Source organism: Pungitius pungitius, unplaced genomic scaffold (assembly GCF_949316345.1).
Source record: "Pungitius pungitius unplaced genomic scaffold, fPunPun2.1 scaffold_33, whole genome shotgun sequence".
NCBI lineage: Eukaryota > Metazoa > Chordata > Actinopteri > Perciformes > Gasterosteidae > Pungitius > Pungitius pungitius.
Window position 1 is genome coordinate 315,001 of NW_026909866.1, and position 12,920 is coordinate 327,920.

Sequence of the window (12,920 nt, forward strand, 5' to 3'; positions counted from 1 at the left end):
CCTGACGGGGAGAGTCTTCGTCAAACAGTAAGCGTATGCTCAGACTGGAAGCGTAGTCTTTTTTAATTGACCAAGTTAATCATTTTCTTTTGCAGACAGGGCGGGAAAAAGGTCAATGTTTCCGCCCAGTTTCGAACTGGGGACCTTTCGCGTGTTAGGCGAACGTGATAACCACTACACTACGGAAACCACGGCTAGGTTTCTTTTGAACATATGCCTGCTCTTTGCGGAAGATCTTGATCTGATGGCTGATCTGATGAGAATATAGTGGACAGTATCTCTGCCTGTCACGCAGAAGACCAGGGTTCGATTCCCTGACGGGGAGAGTCTTCGTCAAACAGTAAGCGTATGCTCAGACTGGAAGCGTGGTCTTTTTTAATTGACCAAGTGAATCATTTTCTTTTGCAGACAGGGCGGGAAAAAGGTCAATGTTTCCGCCCAGTTTCGAACTGGGGACCTTTCGCGTGTTAGGCGAACGTGATAACCACTACACTACGGAATTTTCGCCGGAAGGGAAAGTGTTCAAGTGCGTACCTTCTCTTCACAACGGCCAGAAATCTGGCATAAGGATTTCAGAGTGATTCCTCGTTAGTATAGTGGACAGTATCTCTGCCTGTCACGCAGAAGACCAGGGTTTGATTCCCTGACGGGGAGAGTCTTCGTCAAACAGTAAGCGTATGCTCAGACTGGAAGCGTAGTCTTTTTTAATTGACCAAGTGAATAATTTTCTTTTGCAGACAGGGCGGGAAAAAGGTTAATGTTTCCGCCCAGTTTCGAACTGGGGACCTTTCGCGTGTTAGGCGAACGTGATAACCACTACACTACGGAAACCACAGCTAGGTTTCTTTTGAACATATGCCTGCTCTTTGGGGAAGATCTTGATCTGATGGCTTCATCATGACTTGACCTTCATCACTATGCTACAGTTTGACGTCAGTTCTAAAGCGGTCGGGATGAGAATCAATTCCTACATGTACGAGGCTGTGGTTTTCCGCTAGGAAGTTGAGGACTGATCAAACCCAGCCAGGACTGAATTTTCGCCGGAAGGGAAAGTGTTCAAGTGCGTACCTTCTCTTCACAACGGCCAGAAATCTGGCATAAGGATTTCAGAGTGATTCCTCGTTAGTATAGTGGACAGTATCTCTGCCTGTCACGCAGAAGACCAGGGTTCGATTCCCTGACGGGGAGAGTCTTCGTCAAACAGTAAGCGTATGCTCAGACTGGAAGCGTAGTCTTTTTTAATTGACCAAGTGAATAATTTTCTTTTGCAGACAGGGCGGGAAAAAGGTTAATGTTTCCGCCCAGTTTCGAACTGGGGACCTTTCGCGTGTTAGGCGAACGTGATAACCACTACACTACGGAAACCACAGCTAGGTTTCTTTTGAACATATGCCTGCTCTTTGGGGAAGATCTTGATCTGATGGCTTCATCATGACTTGACCTTCATCACTATTCTACAGTTTGACGTCAGTTCTAAAGCGGTCGGGATGAGAATCAATTCCTACATGTACGAGGCTGTGGTTTTCCGCTAGGAAGTTGAGGACTGATCAAACCCAGCCAGGACTGAATTTTCGCCGGAAGGAAAAGTGTTCAAGTGCGTACCTTCTCTTCACAACGGCCAGAAATCTGGCATAAGGATTTCAGAGTGATTCCTCGTTAGTATAGTGGACAGTATCTCTGCCTGTCACGCAGAAGACCAGGGTTCGATTCCCTGACGGGGAGAGTCTTCGTCAAACAGTAAGCGTATGCTCAGACTGGAAGCGTAGTCTTTTTTAATTGACCAAGTGAATCATTTTCTTTTGCAGACAGGGCGGGAAAAAGGTCAATGTTTCCGCCCAGTTTTGAACTGGGGACCTTTCGCGTGTTAGGCGAACGTAATAACCACTACACTACGGAAACCAAGGCTAGGTTTCTTTTGAACATATGCCTGCTCTTTGCGGAAGATCTTGATCTGATGGCTGATCTGATGAGAATATAGTGGACAGTATCTCTGCCTGTCACGCAGAAGACCAGGGTTCGATTCCCTGACGGGGAGAGTCTTCGTCAAACAGTAAGCGTATGCTCCGACTGGAAGCGTAGTCTTTTTTAATTGACCAAATGAATCATTTTCTTTTGCAGACAGCGCGGGAAAAAGGTCAATGTTTCCGCCCAGTTTCGAACTGGGGACCTTTCGCGTGTTAGGCGAACGTGATAACCACTACACTACGGAAACCACGGCTAGGTTTCTTTTGAACATATGCCTGCTCTTTGCGGAAGATCTTGATCTGATAGCTGATCTGATGAGAATATAGTGGACAGTATCTCTGCCTGTCACGCAGAAGACCAGGGTTCGATTCCCTGACGGGGAGAGTCTTCGTCAAACAGTAAGCGTATGCTCAGACTGGAAGCGTGGTCTTTTTTAATTGACCAAGTGAATCATTTTCTTTTGCAGACAGGGCGGGAAAAAGGTCAATGTTTCCGCCCAGTTTTGAACTGGGGACCTTTCGCGTGTTAGGCGAACGTGATAACCACTACACTACGGAATTTTCGCCGGAAGGGAAAGTGTTCAAGTGCGTACCTTCTCTTCACAACGGCCAGAAATCTGGCATAAGGATTTCAGAGTGATTCCTCGTTAGTATAGTGGACAGTATCTCTGCCTGTCACGCAGAAGACCATGGTTCGATTCCCTGACGGGGAGAGTCTTCGTCAAACAGTAAGCGTATGCTCAGACTGGAAGCGTAGTCTTTTTTAATTGACCAAGTGAATCATTTTCTTTTGCAGACAGCGCGGGAAAAAGGTCAATGTTTCCGCCCAGTTTCGAACTGGGGACCTTTCGCGTGTTAGGCGAACTTGATAACCACTACACTACGGAAACCACAGCTAGGTTTCTTTTGAACATATGCCTGCTCTTTGCGGAAGATCTTGATCTGATGGCTGATCTGAAGAGAATATAGTGGACAGTATCTCTGCCTGTCACGCAGAAGACCAGGGTTCGATTCCCTGACGGGTAGAGTCTTCGTCAAACAGTAAGCGTATGCTCAGACTGGAAGCGTAGTCTTTTTTAATTGACCAAGTTAATCATTTTCTTTTGCAGACAGGGCGGGAAAAAGGTCAATGTTTCCGCCCAGTTTCGAACTGGGGACCTTTCGCGTGTTAGGCGAACGTGATAACCACTACACTACGGAAACCACGGCTAGGTTTCTTTTGAACATATGCCTGCTCTTTGCGGAAGATCTTGATCTGATGGCTGATCTGATGAGAATATAGTGGACAGTATCTCTGCCTGTCACGCAGAAGACCAGGGTTCGATTCCCTGACGGGGAGAGTCTTCGTCAAACAGTAAGCGTATGCTCAGACTGGAAGCGTGGTCTTTTTTAATTGACCAAGTGAATCATTTTCTTTTGCAGACAGGGCGGGAAAAAGGTCAATGTTTCCGCCCAGTTTTGAACTGGGGACCTTTCGCGTGTTAGGCGAACGTGATAACCACTACACTACGGAATTTTCGCCGGAAGGGAAAGTGTTCAAGTGCGTACCTTCTCTTCACAACGACCAGAAATCTGGCATAAGGATTTCAGAGTGATTCCTCGTTAGTATAGTGGACAGTATCTCTGCCTGTCACGCAGAAGACCAGGGTTCGATTCCCTGACGGGGAGAGTCTTCGTCAAACAGTAAGCGTATGCTCAGACTGGAAGCGTAGTCTTTTTTAATTGACCAAGTGAATAATTTTCTTTTGCAGACAGGGCGGGAAAAAGGTTAATGTTTCCGCCCAGTTTCGAACTGGGGACCTTTCGCGTGTTAGGCGAACGTGATAACCACTACACTACGGAAACCACAGCTAGGTTTCTTTTGAACATATGCCTGCTCTTTGGGGAAGATCTTGATCTGATGGCTTCATCATGACTTGACCTTCATCACTATTCTACAGTTTGACGTCAGTTCTAAAGCGGTCGGGATGAGAATCAATTCCTACATGTACGAGGCTGTGGTTTTCCGCTAGGAAGTTGAGGACTGATCAAACCCAGCCAGGACTGAATTTTCGCCGGAAGGGAAAGTGTTCAAGTGCGTACCTTCTCTTCACAACGGCCAGAAATCTGGCATAAGGATTTCAGAGTGATTCCTCGTTAGTATAGTGGACAGTATCTCTGCCTGTCACGCAGAAGACCAGGGTTCGATTCCCTGACGGGGAGAGTCTTCGTCAAACAGTAAGCGTATGCTCAGACTGGAAGCGTAGTCTTTTTTAATTGACCAAGTGAATAATTTTCTTTTGCAGACAGGGCGGGAAAAAGGTTAATGTTTCCGCCCAGTTTCGAACTGGGGACCTTTCGCGTGTTAGGCGAACGTGATAACCACTACACTACGGAAACCACAGCTAGGTTTCTTTTGAACATATGCCTGCTCTTTGGGGAAGATCTTGATCTGATGGCTTCATCATGACTTGACCTTCATCACTATTCTACAGTTTGACGTCAGTTCTAAAGCGGTCGGGATGAGAATCAATTCCTACATGTACGAGGCTGTGGTTTTCCGCTAGGAAGTTGAGGACTGATCAAACCCAGCCAGGACTGAATTTTCGCCGGAAGGGAAAGTGTTCAAGTGCGTACCTTCTCTTCACAACGGCCAGAAATCTGGCATAAGGATTTCAGAGTGATTCCTCGTTAGTATAGTGGACAGTATCTCTGCCTGTTACGCAGAAGACCAGGGTTCGATTCCCTGACGGGGAGAGTCTTCGTCAAACAGTAAGCGTATGCTCAGACTGGAAGCGTAGTCTTTTTTAATTGACCAAGTTAATCATTTTCTTTTGCAGACAGGGCGGGAAAAAGGTCAATGTTTCCGCCCAGTTTCGAACTGGGGACCTTTCGCGTGTTAGGCGAACGTGATAACCACTACACTACGGAAACCACGGCTAGGGTTCTTTTGAACATATGCCTGCTCTTTGCGGAAGATCTTGATCTGATGGCTGATCTGATGAGAATATAGTGGACAGTATCTCTGCCTGTCACGCAGAAGACCAGGGTTCGATTACCTGACGGGGAGAGTCTTCGTCAAACAGTAAGCGTATGCTCAGACTGGAAGCGTGGTCTTTTTTAATTGACCAAGTGAATCATTTTCTTTTGCAGACAGGGCGGGAAAAAGATCAATGTTTCCGCCCAGTTTCGAACTGGGGACCTTTCGCGTGTTAGGCGAACGTGATAACCACTACACTACGGAATTTTCGCCGGAAGGGAAAGTGTTCAAGTGCGTACCTTCTCTTCACAACGGCCAGAAATCTGGCATAAGGATTTCAGAGTGATTCCTCGTTAGTATAGTGGACAGTATCTCTGCCTGTCACGCAGAAGACCAGGGTTCGATTCCCTGACGGGGAGAGTCTTCGTCAAACAGTAAGCGTATGCTCAGACTGGAAGCGTAGTCTTTTTTAATTGACCAAGTGAATAATTTTCTTTTGCAGACAGGGCGGGAAAAAGGTTAATGTTTCCGCCCAGTTTCGAACTGGGGACCTTTCGCGTGTTAGGCGAACGTGATAACCACTACACTACGGAAACCACAGCTAGGTTTCTTTTGAACATATGCCTGCTCTTTGGGGAAGATCTTGATCTGATGGCTTCATCATGACTTGACCTTCATCACTATGCTACAGTTTGACGTCAGTTCTAAAGCGGTCGGGATGAGAATCAATTCCTACATGTACGAGGCTGTGGTTTTCCGCTAGGAAGTTGAGGACTGATCAAACCCAGCCAGGACTAAATTTTCGCCGGAAGGGAAAGTGTTCAAGTGCGTACCTTCTCTTCACAACGGCCAGAAATCTGGCATAAGGATTTCAGAGTGATTCCTCGTTAGTATAGTGGACAGTATCTCTGCCTGTCACGCAGAAGACCAGGGTTCGATTCCCTGACGGGGAGAGTCTTCGTCAAACAGTAAGCGTATGCTCAGACTGGAAGCGTAGTCTTTTTTAATTGACCAAGTGAATCATTTTCTTTTGCAGACAGGGCGGGAAAAAGGTCAATGTTTCCGCCCAGTTTTGAACTGGGGACCTTTCGCGTGTTAGGCGAACGTAATAACCACTACACTACAGAAACCAAGGCTAGGTTTCTTTTGAACATATGCCTGCTCTTTGCGGAAGATCTTGATCTGATGGCTGATCTGATGAGAATATAGTGGACAGTATCTCTGCCTGTCACGCAGAAGACCAGGGTTCGATTCCCTGACGGGGAGAGTCTTCGTCAAACAGTAAGCGTATGCTCCGACTGGAAGCGTAGTCTTTTTTAATTGACCAAATGAATCATTTTCTTTTGCAGACAGCGCGGGAAAAAGGTCAATGTTTCCGCCCAGTTTCGAACTGGGGACCTTTCGCGTGTTAGGCGAACGTGATAACCACTACACTACGGAAACCACGGCTAGGTTTCTTTTGAACATATGCCTGCTCTTTGCGGAAGATCTTGATCTGATAGCTGATCTGATGAGAATATAGTGGACAGTATCTCTGCCTGTCACGCAGAAGACCAGGGTTCGATTCCCTGACGGGGAGAGTCTTCGTCAAACAGTAAGCGTATGCTCAGACTGGAAGCGTGGTCTTTTTTAATTGACCAAGTGAATCATTTTCTTTTGCAGACAGGGCGGGAAAAAGGTCAATGTTTCCGCCCAGTTTTGAACTGGGGACCTTTCGCGTGTTAGGCGAACGTGATAACCACTACACTACGGAATTTTCGCCGGAAGGGAAAGTGTTCAAGTGCGTACCTTCTCTTCACAACGGCCAGAAATCTGGCATAAGGATTTCAGAGTGATTCCTCGTTAGTATAGTGGACAGTATCTCTGCCTGTCACGCAGAAGACCATGGTTCGATTCCCTGACGGGGAGAGTCTTCGTCAAACAGTAAGCGTATGCTCAGACTGGAAGCGTAGTCTTTTTTAATTGACCAAGTGAATCATTTTCTTTTGCAGACAGCGCGGGAAAAAGGTCAATGTTTCCGCCCAGTTTCGAACTTTTGGACCTTTCGCGTGTTAGGCGAACTTGATAACCACTACACTACGGAAACCACAGCTAGGTTTCTTTTGAACATATGCCTGCTCTTTGCGGAAGATCTTGATCTGATGGCTGATCTGAAGAGAATATAGTGGACAGTATCTCTGCCTGTCACGCAGAAGACCAGGGTTCGATTCCCTGACGGGTAGAGTCTTCGTCAAACAGTAAGCGTATGCTCAGACTGGAAGCGTAGTCTTTTTTAATTGACCAAGTTAATCATTTTCTTTTGCAGACAGGGCGGGAAAAAGGTCAATGTTTCCGCCCAGTTTCGAACTGGGGACCTTTCGCGTGTTAGGCGAACGTGATAACCACTACACTACGGAAACCACGGCTAGGTTTCTTTTGAACATATGCCTGCTCTTTGCGGAAGATCTTGATCTGATGGCTGATCTGATGAGAATATAGTGGACAGTATCTCTGCCTGTCACGCAGAAGACCAGGGTTCGATTCCCTGACGGGGAGAGTCTTCGTCAAACAGTAAGCGTATGCTCAGACTGGAAGCGTGGTCTTTTTTAATTGACCAAGTGAATCATTTTCTTTTGCAGACAGGGCGGGAAAAAGGTCAATGTTTCCGCCCAGTTTTGAACTGGGGACCTTTCGCGTGTTAGGCGAACGTGATAACCACTACACTACGGAATTTTCGCCGGAAGGGAAAGTGTTCAAGTGCGTACCTTCTCTTCACAACGGCCAGAAATCTGGCATAAGGATTTCAGAGTGATTCCTCGTTAGTATAGTGGACAGTATCTCTGCCTGTAACGCAGAAGACCAGGGTTCGATTCCCTGACGGGGAGAGTCTTCGTCAAACAGTAAGCGTATGCTCAGACTGGAAGCGTAGTCTTTTTTAATTGACCAAGTGAATAATTTTCTTTTGCAGACAGGGCGGGAAAAAGGTTAATGTTTCCGCCCAGTTTCGAACTGGGGACCTTTCGCGTGTTAGGCGAACGTGATAACCACTACACTACGGAAACCACAGCTAGGTTTCTTTTGAACATATGCCTGCTCTTTGGGGAAGATCTTGATCTGATGGCTTCATCATGACTTGACCTTCATCACTATTCTACAGTTTGACGTCAGTTCTAAAGCGGTCGGGATGAGAATCAATTCCTACATGTACGAGGCTGTGGTTTTCCGCTAGGAAGTTGAGGACTGATCAAACCCAGCCAGGACTGAATTTTCGCCGGAAGGGAAAGTGTTCAAGTGCGTACCTTCTCTTCACAACGGCCAGAAATCTGGCATAAGGATTTCAGAGTGATTCCTCGTTAGTATAGTGGACAGTATCTCTGCCTGTCACGCAGAAGACCAGGGTTCGATTCCCTGACGGGGAGAGTCTTCGTCAAACAGTAAGCGTATGCTCAGACTGGAAGCGTAGTCTTTTTTAATTGACCAAGTGAATAATTTTCTTTTGCAGACAGGGCGGGAAAAAGGTTAATGTTTCCGCCCAGTTTCGAACTGGGGACCTTTCGCGTGTTAGGCGAACGTGATAACCACTACACTACGGAAACCACAGCTAGGTTTCTTTTGAACATATGCCTGCTCTTTGGGGAAGATCTTGATCTGATGGCTTCATCATGACTTGACCTTCATCACTATTCTACAGTTTGACGTCAGTTCTAAAGCGGTCGGGATGAGAATCAATTCCTACATGTACGAGGCTGTGGTTTTCCGCTAGGAAGTTGAGGACTGATCAAACCCAGCCAGGACTGAATTTTCGCCGGAAGGGAAAGTGTTCAAGTGCGTACCTTCTCTTCACAACGGCCAGAAATCTGGCATAAGGATTTCAGAGTGATTCCTCGTTAGTATAGTGGACAGTATCTCTGCCTGTTACGCAGAAGACCAGGGTTCGATTCCCTGACGGGGAGAGTCTTCGTCAAACAGTAAGCGTATGCTCAGACTGGAAGCGTAGTCTTTTTTAATTGACCAAGTTAATCATTTTCTTTTGCAGACAGGGCGGGAAAAAGGTCAATGTTTCCGCCCAGTTTCGAACTGGGGACCTTTCGCGTGTTAGGCGAACGTGATAACCACTACACTACGGAAACCACGGCTAGGGTTCTTTTGAACATATGCCTGCTCTTTGCGGAAGATCTTGATCTGATGGCTGATCTGATGAGAATATAGTGGACAGTATCTCTGCCTGTCACGCAGAAGACCAGGGTTCGATTCCCTGACGGGGAGAGTCTTCGTCAAACAGTAAGCGTATGCTCAGACTGGAAGCGTGGTCTTTTTTAATTGACCAAGTGAATCATTTTCTTTTGCAGACAGGGCGGGAAAAAGATCAATGTTTCCGCCCAGTTTCGAACTGGGGACCTTTCGCGTGTTAGGCGAACGTGATAACCACTACACTACGGAATTTTCGCCGGAAGGGAAAGTGTTCAAGTGCGTACCTTCTCTTCACAACGGCCAGAAATCTGGCATAAGGATTTCAGAGTGATTCCTCGTTAGTATAGTGGACAGTATCTCTGCCTGTCACGCAGAAGACCAGGGTTCGATTCCCTGACGGGGAGAGTCTTCGTCAAACAGTAAGCGTATGCTCAGACTGGAAGCGTAGTCTTTTTTAATTGACCAAGTGAATAATTTTCTTTTGCAGACAGGGCGGGAAAAAGGTTAATGTTTCCGCCCAGTTTCGAACTGGGGACCTTTCGCGTGTTAGGCGAACGTGATAACCACTACACTACGGAAACCACAGCTAGGTTTCTTTTGAACATATGCCTGCTCTTTGGGGAAGATCTTGATCTGATGGCTTCATCATGACTTGACCTTCATCACTATGCTACAGTTTGACGTCAGTTCTAAAGCGGTCGGGATGAGAATCAATTCCTACATGTACGAGGCTGTGGTTTTCCGCTAGGAAGTTGAGGACTGATCAAACCCAGCCAGGACTGAATTTTCGCCGGAAGGGAAAGTGTTCAAGTGCGTACCTTCTCTTCACAACGGCCAGAAATCTGGCATAAGGATTTCAGAGTGATTCCTCGTTAGTATAGTGGACAGTATCTCTGCCTGTCACGCAGAAGACCAGGGTTCGATTCCCTGACGGGGAGAGTCTTCGTCAAACAGTAAGCGTATGCTCAGACTGGAAGCGTAGTCTTTTTTAATTGACCAAGTGAATAATTTTCTTTTGCAGACAGGGCGGGAAAAAGGTCAATGTTTCCGCCCAGTTTTGAACTGGGGACCTTTCACGTGTAAGGCGAACGTGATAACCACTACACTACGGAAACCAAGGCTAGGTTTCTTTTGAACATATGCCTGCTCTTTGCGGAAGATCTTGATCTGATGGCTGATCTGAAGAGAATATAGTGGACAGTATCTCTGCCTGTCACGCAGAAGACCAGGGTTCGATTCCCTGACGGGTAGAGTCTTCGTCAAACAGTAAGCGTATGCTCAGACTGGAAGCGTAGTCTTTTTTAATTGACCAAGTTAATCATTTTCTTTTGCAGACAGGGCGGGAAAAAGGTCAATGTTTCCGCCCAGTTTCGAACTGGGGACCTTTCGCGTGTTAGGCGAACGTGATAACCACTACACTACGGAAACCACGGCTAGGTTTCTTTTGAACATATGCCTGCTCTTTGCGGAAGATCTTGATCTGATGGCTGATCTGATGAGAATATAGTGGACAGTATCTCTGCCTGTCACGCAGAAGACCAGGGTTCGATTCCCTGACGGGGAGAGTCTTCGTCAAACAGTAAGCGTATGCTCAGACTGGAAGCGTAGTCTTTTTTAATTGACCAAGTTAATCATTTTCTTTTGCAGACAGGGCGGGAAAAAGGTCAATGTTTCCGCCCAGTTTCGAACTGGGGACCTTTCGCGTGTTAGGCGAACGTGATAACCACTACACTACGGAAACCACGGCTAGGGTTCTTTTGAACATATGCCTGCTCTTTGCGGAAGATCTTGATCTGATGGCTGATCTGATGAGAATATAGTGGACAGTATCTCTGCCTGTCACGCAGAAGACCAGGGTTCGATTCCCTGACGGGGAGAGTCTTCGTCAAACAGTAAGCGTATGCTCAGACTGGAAGCGTGGTCTTTTTTAATTGACCAAGTGAATCATTTTCTTTTGCAGACAGGGCGGGAAAAAGGTCAATGTTTCCGCCCAGTTTCGAACTGGGGACCTTTCGCGTGTTAGGCGAACGTGATAACCACTACACTACGGAAACCACGGCTAGGTTTCTTTTGAACATATGCCTGCTCTTTGCGGAAGATCTTGATCTGATGGCTGATCTGATGAGAATATAGTGGACAGTATCTCTGCCTGTCACGCAGAAGACCAGGGTTCGATTCCCTGACGGGGAGAGTCTTCGTCAAACAGTAAGCGTATGCTCAGACTGGAAGCGTGGTCTTTTTTAATTGACCAAGTGAATCATTTTCTTTTGCAGACAGGGCGGGAAAAAGGTCAATGTTTCCGCCCAGTTTTGAACTGGGGACCTTTCGCGTGTTAGGCGAACGTGATAACCACTACACTACGGAATTTTCGCCGGAAGGGAAAGTGTTCAAGTGCGTACCTTCTCTTCACAACGGCCAGAAATCTGGCATAAGGATTTCAGAGTGATTCCTCGTTAGTATAGTGGACAGTATCTCTGCCTGTCACGCAGAAGACCAGGGTTCGATTCCCTGACGGGGAGAGTCTTCGTCAAACAGTAAGCGTATGCTCAGACTGGAAGCGTAGTCTTTTTTAATTGACCAAGTGAATAATTTTCATTTGCAGACAGGGCGGGAAAAAGGTTAATGTTTCCGCCCAGTTTCGAACTGGGGACCTTTCGCGTGTTAGGCGAACGTGATAACCACTACACTACGGAAACCACAGCTAGGTTTCTTTTGAACATATGCCTGCTCTTTGGGGAAGATCTTGATCTGATGGCTTCATCATGACTTGACCTTCATCACAATTCTACAGTTTGACGTCAGTTCTAAAGCGGTCGGGATGAGAATCAATTCCTACATGTACGAGGCTGTGGTTTTCCGCTAGGAAGTTGAGGACTGATCAAACCCAGCCAGGACTGAATTTTCGCCGGAAGGGAAAGTGTTCAAGTGCGTACCTTCTCTTCACAACGGCCAGAAATCTGGCATAAGGATTTCAGAGTGATTCCTCGTTAGTATAGTGGACAGTATCTCTGCCTGTCACGCAGAAGACCAGGGTTCGATTCCCTGACGGGGAGAGTCTTCGTCAAACAGTAAGCGTATGCTCAGACTGGAAGCGTAGTCTTTTTTAATTGACCAAGTGAATAATTTTCTTTTGCAGACAGGGCGGGAAAAAGGTTAATGTTTCCGCCCAGTTTCGAACTGGGGACCTTTCGCGTGTTAGGCGAACGTGATAACCACTACACTACGGAAACCACAGCTAGGTTTCTTTTGAACATATGCCTGCTCTTTGGGGAAGATCTTGATCTGATGGCTTCATCATGACTTGACCTTCATCACTATTCTACAGTTTGACGTCAGTTCTAAAGCGGTCGGGATGAGAATCAATTCCTACATGTACGAGGCTGTGGTTTTCCGCTAGGAAGTTGAGGACTGATCAAACCCAGCCAGGACTGAATTTTCGCCGGAAGGGAAAGTGTTCAAGTGCGTACCTTCTCTTCACAACCGCCAGAAATCTGGCATAAGGATTTCAGAGTGATTCCTCGTTAGTATAGTGGACAGTATCTCTGCCTGTCACGCAGAAGACCAGGGTTCGATTCCCTGACGGGGAGAGTCTTCGTCAAACAGTAAGCGTATGCTCAGACTGGAAGCGTAGTCTTTTTTAATTGACCAAGTGAATCATTTTCTTTTGCAGACAGGGCGGGAAAAAGGTCAATGTTTCCGCCCAGTTTTGAACTGGGGACCTTTCGCGTGTTAGGCGAACGTAATAACCACTACACTACGGAAACCAAGGCTAGGTTTCTTTTGAACATATGCCTGCTCTTTGCGGAAGATCTTGATCTGATGGCTGA

At 46.8% G+C, this 12,920-nt stretch overlaps 33 non-coding genes across 33 annotated transcripts; 12 read left to right on the forward strand and 21 right to left on the reverse strand.

The window, feature by feature from the left end:
* Positions 1-116: 116 nt before the first annotated feature.
* trnav-aac (transfer RNA valine (anticodon AAC)) lies at positions 117-189 on the reverse strand. Its single transcript has one exon. It is a non-coding gene; the product is annotated as a tRNA-Val (tRNA).
* A 569-nt stretch (positions 190-758) lies between these two features.
* Positions 759-831, reverse strand: trnav-aac (transfer RNA valine (anticodon AAC)). The gene has a single exon. It is a non-coding gene; the product is annotated as a tRNA-Val (tRNA).
* A 285-nt stretch (positions 832-1,116) lies between these two features.
* On the forward strand, positions 1,117-1,188 carry trnad-guc (transfer RNA aspartic acid (anticodon GUC)). Its single transcript has one exon. It is a non-coding gene; the product is annotated as a tRNA-Asp (tRNA).
* Positions 1,189-1,292: 104 nt separating this feature from the next.
* Positions 1,293-1,365, reverse strand: trnav-aac (transfer RNA valine (anticodon AAC)). The gene has a single exon. It is a non-coding gene; the product is annotated as a tRNA-Val (tRNA).
* Positions 1,366-1,650: 285 nt separating this feature from the next.
* On the forward strand, positions 1,651-1,722 carry trnad-guc (transfer RNA aspartic acid (anticodon GUC)). The gene has a single exon. It is a non-coding gene; the product is annotated as a tRNA-Asp (tRNA).
* A 417-nt stretch (positions 1,723-2,139) lies between these two features.
* On the reverse strand, positions 2,140-2,212 carry trnav-aac (transfer RNA valine (anticodon AAC)). The gene has a single exon. It is a non-coding gene; the product is annotated as a tRNA-Val (tRNA).
* Positions 2,213-3,094: 882 nt separating this feature from the next.
* On the reverse strand, positions 3,095-3,167 carry trnav-aac (transfer RNA valine (anticodon AAC)). Its single transcript has one exon. It is a non-coding gene; the product is annotated as a tRNA-Val (tRNA).
* Positions 3,168-3,560: 393 nt separating this feature from the next.
* Positions 3,561-3,632, forward strand: trnad-guc (transfer RNA aspartic acid (anticodon GUC)). The gene has a single exon. It is a non-coding gene; the product is annotated as a tRNA-Asp (tRNA).
* Positions 3,633-3,736: 104 nt separating this feature from the next.
* On the reverse strand, positions 3,737-3,809 carry trnav-aac (transfer RNA valine (anticodon AAC)). Its single transcript has one exon. It is a non-coding gene; the product is annotated as a tRNA-Val (tRNA).
* Positions 3,810-4,094: 285 nt separating this feature from the next.
* trnad-guc (transfer RNA aspartic acid (anticodon GUC)) lies at positions 4,095-4,166 on the forward strand. The gene has a single exon. It is a non-coding gene; the product is annotated as a tRNA-Asp (tRNA).
* A 104-nt stretch (positions 4,167-4,270) lies between these two features.
* Positions 4,271-4,343, reverse strand: trnav-aac (transfer RNA valine (anticodon AAC)). Its single transcript has one exon. It is a non-coding gene; the product is annotated as a tRNA-Val (tRNA).
* Positions 4,344-4,804: 461 nt separating this feature from the next.
* Positions 4,805-4,877, reverse strand: trnav-aac (transfer RNA valine (anticodon AAC)). Its single transcript has one exon. It is a non-coding gene; the product is annotated as a tRNA-Val (tRNA).
* Positions 4,878-5,270: 393 nt separating this feature from the next.
* trnad-guc (transfer RNA aspartic acid (anticodon GUC)) lies at positions 5,271-5,342 on the forward strand. The gene has a single exon. It is a non-coding gene; the product is annotated as a tRNA-Asp (tRNA).
* Positions 5,343-5,446: 104 nt separating this feature from the next.
* trnav-aac (transfer RNA valine (anticodon AAC)) lies at positions 5,447-5,519 on the reverse strand. Its single transcript has one exon. It is a non-coding gene; the product is annotated as a tRNA-Val (tRNA).
* A 285-nt stretch (positions 5,520-5,804) lies between these two features.
* Positions 5,805-5,876, forward strand: trnad-guc (transfer RNA aspartic acid (anticodon GUC)). The gene has a single exon. It is a non-coding gene; the product is annotated as a tRNA-Asp (tRNA).
* A 417-nt stretch (positions 5,877-6,293) lies between these two features.
* On the reverse strand, positions 6,294-6,366 carry trnav-aac (transfer RNA valine (anticodon AAC)). The gene has a single exon. It is a non-coding gene; the product is annotated as a tRNA-Val (tRNA).
* Positions 6,367-7,249: 883 nt separating this feature from the next.
* trnav-aac (transfer RNA valine (anticodon AAC)) lies at positions 7,250-7,322 on the reverse strand. The gene has a single exon. It is a non-coding gene; the product is annotated as a tRNA-Val (tRNA).
* A 569-nt stretch (positions 7,323-7,891) lies between these two features.
* On the reverse strand, positions 7,892-7,964 carry trnav-aac (transfer RNA valine (anticodon AAC)). The gene has a single exon. It is a non-coding gene; the product is annotated as a tRNA-Val (tRNA).
* A 285-nt stretch (positions 7,965-8,249) lies between these two features.
* On the forward strand, positions 8,250-8,321 carry trnad-guc (transfer RNA aspartic acid (anticodon GUC)). Its single transcript has one exon. It is a non-coding gene; the product is annotated as a tRNA-Asp (tRNA).
* A 104-nt stretch (positions 8,322-8,425) lies between these two features.
* trnav-aac (transfer RNA valine (anticodon AAC)) lies at positions 8,426-8,498 on the reverse strand. Its single transcript has one exon. It is a non-coding gene; the product is annotated as a tRNA-Val (tRNA).
* Positions 8,499-8,959: 461 nt separating this feature from the next.
* Positions 8,960-9,032, reverse strand: trnav-aac (transfer RNA valine (anticodon AAC)). The gene has a single exon. It is a non-coding gene; the product is annotated as a tRNA-Val (tRNA).
* Positions 9,033-9,425: 393 nt separating this feature from the next.
* trnad-guc (transfer RNA aspartic acid (anticodon GUC)) lies at positions 9,426-9,497 on the forward strand. The gene has a single exon. It is a non-coding gene; the product is annotated as a tRNA-Asp (tRNA).
* Positions 9,498-9,601: 104 nt separating this feature from the next.
* trnav-aac (transfer RNA valine (anticodon AAC)) lies at positions 9,602-9,674 on the reverse strand. Its single transcript has one exon. It is a non-coding gene; the product is annotated as a tRNA-Val (tRNA).
* Positions 9,675-9,959: 285 nt separating this feature from the next.
* trnad-guc (transfer RNA aspartic acid (anticodon GUC)) lies at positions 9,960-10,031 on the forward strand. The gene has a single exon. It is a non-coding gene; the product is annotated as a tRNA-Asp (tRNA).
* A 104-nt stretch (positions 10,032-10,135) lies between these two features.
* trnav-uac (transfer RNA valine (anticodon UAC)) lies at positions 10,136-10,208 on the reverse strand. Its single transcript has one exon. It is a non-coding gene; the product is annotated as a tRNA-Val (tRNA).
* A 240-nt stretch (positions 10,209-10,448) lies between these two features.
* Positions 10,449-10,521, reverse strand: trnav-aac (transfer RNA valine (anticodon AAC)). Its single transcript has one exon. It is a non-coding gene; the product is annotated as a tRNA-Val (tRNA).
* A 240-nt stretch (positions 10,522-10,761) lies between these two features.
* trnav-aac (transfer RNA valine (anticodon AAC)) lies at positions 10,762-10,834 on the reverse strand. Its single transcript has one exon. It is a non-coding gene; the product is annotated as a tRNA-Val (tRNA).
* Positions 10,835-11,074: 240 nt separating this feature from the next.
* On the reverse strand, positions 11,075-11,147 carry trnav-aac (transfer RNA valine (anticodon AAC)). Its single transcript has one exon. It is a non-coding gene; the product is annotated as a tRNA-Val (tRNA).
* Positions 11,148-11,540: 393 nt separating this feature from the next.
* trnad-guc (transfer RNA aspartic acid (anticodon GUC)) lies at positions 11,541-11,612 on the forward strand. Its single transcript has one exon. It is a non-coding gene; the product is annotated as a tRNA-Asp (tRNA).
* A 104-nt stretch (positions 11,613-11,716) lies between these two features.
* On the reverse strand, positions 11,717-11,789 carry trnav-aac (transfer RNA valine (anticodon AAC)). Its single transcript has one exon. It is a non-coding gene; the product is annotated as a tRNA-Val (tRNA).
* Positions 11,790-12,074: 285 nt separating this feature from the next.
* Positions 12,075-12,146, forward strand: trnad-guc (transfer RNA aspartic acid (anticodon GUC)). Its single transcript has one exon. It is a non-coding gene; the product is annotated as a tRNA-Asp (tRNA).
* Positions 12,147-12,250: 104 nt separating this feature from the next.
* trnav-aac (transfer RNA valine (anticodon AAC)) lies at positions 12,251-12,323 on the reverse strand. Its single transcript has one exon. It is a non-coding gene; the product is annotated as a tRNA-Val (tRNA).
* A 285-nt stretch (positions 12,324-12,608) lies between these two features.
* Positions 12,609-12,680, forward strand: trnad-guc (transfer RNA aspartic acid (anticodon GUC)). Its single transcript has one exon. It is a non-coding gene; the product is annotated as a tRNA-Asp (tRNA).
* The last annotated feature ends 240 nt before the right edge of the window (positions 12,681-12,920 follow it).